At 39.9% G+C, this 7028-nt stretch overlaps 1 non-coding gene across 1 annotated transcript; it reads left to right on the forward strand.

Annotated features, from left to right (window-relative positions):
- Positions 1-228: 228 nt before the first annotated feature.
- LOC112133294 (small nucleolar RNA U13) lies at positions 229-329 on the forward strand. Its single transcript, XR_002914962.1, has one exon. It is a non-coding gene; the product is annotated as a small nucleolar RNA U13 (small nucleolar RNA).
- Positions 330-7028: the final 6699 nt, after the last annotated feature.

Raw genomic sequence — 7028 nt, forward strand, 5'->3', positions numbered from 1 at the left:
TTTATAGTAACCTGGCAAACACTATCTTGGCCAGGTGATCAAAATTTGTATTAATATGAGTGATAAGCCCTATTAAAAACATGTACCCTCGATGTGATGAAAATGCCCCTTTGTGGTCTTCCTCCTAAGACCAGAAGGAAAACAATCAGAAAACCTCACTTTACGGACATTCTACAAAACCAACTAGTACTCCTTAACACTGTCATGGTCATCAAAAACAAGTCTGAAATCCTTCTGTAGTTCATAAGCGTGATGACTGGGCTTTCACACTTCTGTGTGAGATGTGCCTCCTTCACACCTTGTTACATCAGGACATTACCCATCTGACGTGAAAAAAAATTAAAAAGGTTCAGAATCTGAAGTCATTAAAAACATCTGAGGTGGTTAAAGAGACATAACTGAATATAATTGTGGGATCCTGGAATGAAAATAATATTCGGGAAAAAACTAAAGATCTGAACTGTGGGATTTAGTTAATAGTAATGTATCAAAGTTGGTTCCTTAGTTGTGACAAATATCCTGTAGTAATGTAGGATACTAACAATAGGTATACAGGTGGGTGAGGTGTATACAGGGACTCTGTACTCTTTTTGCAATGTCTCTGTAGATCTTTTTTTTTTTTTTTTTTTGAGATGGAGTGTCACTCTGTTGTCCAGGCTGGAGTGCAATGGCGCGATCTCAGCTCACTGCAACCTCTGCCTCCCGGGTTCGAGCAATTCTCCTGCCTCAGCCTCCTTAGTAGCTGGGATTACAGGCACGCACCACCATGCCCAGCTAATTTTTTGTATTTTTAGTAGAGACGGGGTGTCACCATGTTGGTCAGAGTGGTCTCAGACTCCTGACCTCATGATCCGCCCAACTCAGCCTCCCAAAGTGCTGGGATTACAGGTATGAGCCACCACACCCAGTGATCTAAAACTACTCTAAAATAAAGTTTATATATTAAAAAATTGTGCTTTCACATATACACCATGGAATACTATGCAGCCATAAAAAATGATGAGTTCATGTCCTTTATAGGGACATGGATGAAACTGGAAATCATCATTCTCAGCAAACTATCGCAAGGACAAAAAACCAAACACCGCATGTTCTCACTCATAGGTGGGAATTGAACAATGAGAACACAGGGACACAGGAAGGGGAACATCACACTCCGGGGACTGTTGTGGGGTGGGGGGAGGGGGTAGGGATAGCATTAGGAGATATACCTAATGCTAAATGATGCGTTAACGGCTGCACTACACCAACGTGGCACATGTATACATATGTAACAAACCTGCACATTGTGCACATGTACCCTAAAACTTAAAGTATAATAATAATAAAATAAAATTTAAAAAAAAAGAAAAGGGTTCCCTGGCTAGGCAACATGGCTCATACCTGTAATCCCAGCATTTTGGGAGGCCAAGGCAGGAGAGTCACTTGAGTCCAGGAGTTCGAGATTGTAGCGAGCTATGATTGAGCCACTGCACTCCAGTCTGAGTGACAGGAGACTCTCTCTCTATAAAAATTTTTTTTAAAAAGCATTCTCTCAAGTCAACAAAGAGGGTATGAACCTCTGTCACTGTTGATACTAAGAGAGTCATCGCAATATCATGTTATTGATATAAAGCAATTGTTCGCTAACAGCTGTATTTATTCATTTGGGATTGGGAAACAATGATTTTTGGTTTTGATTTGCATATGCATGGTAAAATATACATAACATAAAATTTACCCTTTTAACCATTATTAAATATACAATTCATTAGCATTAAGTACGCTCACAATGTTGAGTGACCATCACCACTGTTCATTTCCAATATGTTTTTATCCTAAGCAGAAACTGTGTACTCATTAAAAAATAACTTCCTATTTCCCTCTCCCTCAGCTCCAGATAACCTCTATTCTACTGTCTCTCTATGAATTTGCCTATTCCAAGCCCCTCATGTAGGTGGAATCATAGAGTATTTGTCCTTTTGTATCTGGCTTATTCACTTAGCCTAATTTCTTCAGGGTTCATCCATTTGTAGCATGTATTAGAATTTCATTCTTGTTAAGGCTGAATGATATTCTATTGTATGTATGTACCACATTTTGCCTATCCTCATCCATTGATGGACATTTGTGTTGTTTCCACCTTTTGGCTATTGTGAATAACACTGGTATGAACACTGGTGTACAAATATTTATTTGAGTTCCTGCTTTCAATTATTTTAGGTATATACCTAGAAATTAAATGCTGTATTATAAAAAAAAAATTGTGCTTTCACACTCAATGCAAGCATAGGTCTAACCTTACAGAACCTGACTGAACTCATCCCTAAATGCAGTTTGAGTTCTTATTTATTTCCAAATAGACTCCAAGTTTTGCAAGGTTGATAAGCAGATCAGAACTATAACAAAGTCCTTAGTTCATTCACTATTTATAAGTCAAGTTATAAAAACATATAATGAAACTCTTAAAGGAGATTTAACCATTCTGCGAAAGGAGGCTCTCCATTACAGCCTCATTTCAGCTTTGTTCACCAAAAAATGGGGGCCCTTTTTAAATAATTATATTTCAGTAGTTTAGTGGTCCTATTTTGATTTACAGTAAAACTTCTTTCAAATTAACTTAGCCTAATATATTACCCAAAAAGTTATCCCAAGTCAAATCTTAATAATTCTTAGACAATAGCTGGTTTGGGAACCGTCATCGATGACAGGTTAATTTTGATGTTAACACACTACTTTGGTAAAAAGATTCTTGTAAGCATGTCAGTCAATATACCAAATCAGAAACCACATTTCTGACAAGCACAATTTCCACACCTAGAATAAGTGGCACAAACTTTAGTCAGTGAATTATCTTGAAATGTAAAATTAATTTAAAAATAGAACCAGTAGGCCAGGCGCAGTGGCTCACACCTGTAATCCCAGTACTTTGGTAGGCCGAGGCAGGCAGATCACTTGAGGCCAGGAGTTCGAGGCCAGTCATGTAGTGAAACCCCATCTTTACTAAAAGTACAAAAATTGGCTTGGCGTGGTGGCGCATGCCTGTAATCCCAGCTACTCGGGAGGCTGAGGCAGGAGAATCGCTTGAACCCAGGAGGCAGAGGTTCTGAACAGCCAGCCCATCAGAAACTGTTAATAACTTAAGTCTCCCTAGCTCTTGGTCTTTATTCCCAAACGTCTGCCATCTTCTGTCAAGCAGCAGCAGCAAAGGTTCAGAACCTCTTTATTTCCATCATAATCAGGTATTTTTGTTTGTTTGTTTTTGTGACAGTGTCTCACTCTGTTGCCCAGGATGGAGTGCAGTGGCGTGATTCTGGCTCACTGTAACCTCTGCCTCCCTGGTTCAAGCAATTCTCCTGCCTCAGCCTCCCAAGTAGCTGGGATTATAGGCATGCACTACCACACCAGCTTTTATATTTTTAGTACAGACGGGGTTTCACCATGTTGGCCAGGCTAGTCTCGAACTCCTGGCCTCAGGTGATTCACCCACCTCGGCCTCTCAAAGTGCTGGGATTACAGGAGTGAGCCACCGAGCCAGGCCATAACCAGGTATGTTTTCAAATCACAAGTCTTTGAATAAACTTCTTAAGTTTTGCCTGTGGACTTCAAATTAAGATTCTTAAACATATCTTGGTGATCCTTGTGACCTTCAATGAATCCATCCATATTCTAGAGTCTACCTTGGTTATACACCTTCATGCTTTATCCCCAAGTGCTTTCAGAACCATTTCACTGAGATGTTCTAATGTTGACATAAAACCTTGAAACTATAAAAGGGGCGATTTAAGAATTCAGCGATGTAAAAACAGTTTCTGCCATTATGAGCAAACAAAGAGGACAAACGGGGGGGAAAAGGTATTTAAAGCTCACTATAGGAACAAAGTACTCCTGCAGATTAGCTAAAAGACCAAAGCCAATAGAAAAGCGGTTAATAAACATCACACAAAGGCAATCAGCCAAATTCAGATTATGGAAACCTACAGTTAATCTTATTTCTTCAGCAAATAAGAAAAAAATAAATGGATGGCAAAACATCCTGAATAAGAGAACAGACACTTCAACTTTATTAAAGATATCCAAATGGCTAGTAAGCTTATGAAAAAGTACTATTCACTGTCAGGGAATACAAATTAAAACCAGAAGATACCACTACACACACAATGGCTAAAATTATAGACTGACAACAGCAAATGATAAGGATGTGGACCTACTAGAACTCTGGGAATGTAAAACAGGATGACCATTTAGGAAAAGGTTTGTCATCTTCTAGTAAAATTTAAAATACATCAACTCAGGATAATCCCACTCCTAAATACTTGTCCAAATTAAATTAAATTAAAATGTAGGTTCACAAAAAGGTTGTACATGTTCATACCAACTTTATTCATGATAGCCCCAAACTAGAAACAGCCCATTGTTCACCAGTTGTTCACCTAACAGGTGAAACGTTAAAATGTGGCATTCATACACAGAACACTGCTCAGCCATAAAAAGGAACAAAGCTTAAACACACTAATGAATATACAAACATGCTGAGTAAAAGGAACTTAGAGAATACATACTGCATAAGTGAGTCCATTATATGAAGTTCTAGAATAGGCAAAATTAATCTACAGTGAACAAAATCCTAACAGTAGCTGACTGCCAGGGGAGGGAAGAAGGGACAGGAGAGAGAGGTGCAGGAATTGACTAGGTGAAAAAATTCGGATGTAATATAAATGTTCCAGACTTAGGGGTTTGAGTTACATGCTTTTACATCAAAACTCATCAAATGAGTCTGGGTATGGTGGCTCACACCTGTAATCCCAGCACTCTGGGAGGCCTACATGGGTAGATCACTTAATGTCAGGAGTTTGAAACCAGCCTGGCCAACATGGCAAAACCCCATCTGTAATAAAAACACAAAAATTAGCTGGGCATGGTGGCAGGCACCTGTAATCCCAGCTACTCAGGAGGCTGAGGCAGGAGACTCCCTTGAACCCAGGAGGCAGAGGTTGCAGTGAGCCAAGACCAGGCCACTGCACTCTAGCCTGGGTGATACGAGACTCCATCTCGAAAAAAAAACCTCATCAAATGATACACTTAACATTTATTCACCTTACTGCAAATCTCCCTCAAAAAAACTGTGGTGGCTGATGCCTGTAATCCCAGCACTTTGGGAGGCCGAGGCAGGCAAATCATTGGAGGCCAGGAGTTCCAGACCAGCCTGGCCAACATGGTGAAACCCCATCTCTACTAAAAATACAAAAATTAGGCATGGTGGTGCACATCTGTAATCCCAGCTACTCGGGAATCTGAGGTACGAGAATTGCTTGAAACTGGGAGGTGGAGGTTGTAATGAGCTGAGATCACGTCACTGTAACTCCAGCCTGGGTGACAGAGCGACTGTCTCAAACACAAAAAACAAAAACAAAAACAAACTCCCATGACATGTATGCTGACAGAATTGAAAGTGAAAAATGTCTACAACTTACTTGGACATGCATATAGAAAAAAAGATGAGACTGCAGGAGGCAGGCTATCGGATAAAGCATGGCAAAATGCTGCTTGTAGAATCTAAGGGATGGGTATTGGCATCACCAAGATTTTATAAACTGACAGAAAATGATCTTTAGAGTGTTTAGGTGGGAGAAAAGCCAAAATACAAAATAGCATGTACAGTATAATTTATATTTTTAAAAGAAATGAAAACACCCGTTAACACTTGCTTATAAATAAAGTAAAAGTCACTGCAAGCTTACATTAGAAACTGGTAACGGGGCTGTGTGAGAATAGAAACTAAACAGCTGAATTACAGGAGGGAAAGGAGAATCTTCACTACATACCCTTTGTATCTCTTCAAGTTTATTTCCTTCAAAAAATAAAATATAAACAACTTTAAAATGAGCCTGCTTTTTTTTTTCTGAGACAGGGTCTCACTCTGTCACTCAGGCTGGAGTGCAGCAACACAGTCACGGCTCACTGCAGGCTTGACTTCCCAGGCTCAAGCAGTCCTCCCACTTCAGCCTCACAAAGTGCCAGGATTACAGGTGTGAGCCACCATACCTAGTCTATTCTTGATTTTCATATCATCAGGCTTAAGACAGATTAAACCTTCCTTCCTATACTTCCTTTCTAAAAATAAGAAAACCACTAGAACTAAAATTCTGGACAGAAAATCCAGACACCTCACCAAAGATGACATACGGATGGCAGACAAGTATATGAAAAGGTGCTCCACATCACTATGGGATTGGGAATTAAAACAATAAGACCACTATTCACCCATTCGCTAAAATGCAAGAGTGACATCACCAAATACTAGGAGGGTGAGGAGCTACAGGAACTCTTATTCATTGTCAATGGGAATTCAAAATAGTCATGTTGGAAGAGTTTGGCAGTTTCTTCCAAAACTAAACATACTCTTAACTTACAATCCAGCAACCTGGTTCCTTGGTATTTACCCAAAGGAGCTGAAAACAAGTCTACACAAAAACCCGCACCCAAATGTTTATAGCAGCTTTATTCCCTTCCTACAAACTTCAGAGATTCTAATTTGCTGAACTCGGGGAGTGGGAGGGTAATGTATTTCTAACGCGTTAGAGCAATTTGGATTGGAACTCTACTGCTAATATACATACCATTCTCCTCTATACTACAGGTCCTACCAATTCAATGTGAGTGCCTTCACATAATTTAGGGGAAACTCTCAGAACAATAGAGTTTTTTTTGTATTTTGTTTTTGACACAGAGTCTCAGTCTGTTGCCCAGGCTGGAGTGCAATGGTGTGATCTTGGCTCGCTACAACCTCTGCCTCCCAGGTTCAAGCAATTCTCCTGCCTTGGCCTCCCAAGTAACTGGGTTTACTGGTGGGTGCCACACCTGGCTAATTTTTGCATTTTCGGTAGAGACAGAGTTTCACCAAGTTGGCCAGGCTAATCTTGAACTCCTGACCTCAAGTGACCCACCATGGAGGGTTTTAAATTCTAAAACAAACAGGATGTAACCCCAAAAAATAACTTTCCAAATGAGAAATGAATAAGGGCTGGGCAGAGGATGTTAACAAGGCA

The sequence above is a fragment of the Pongo abelii genome, chromosome 3 (assembly GCF_028885655.2).
Source record: "Pongo abelii isolate AG06213 chromosome 3, NHGRI_mPonAbe1-v2.0_pri, whole genome shotgun sequence".
NCBI lineage: Eukaryota > Metazoa > Chordata > Mammalia > Primates > Hominidae > Pongo > Pongo abelii.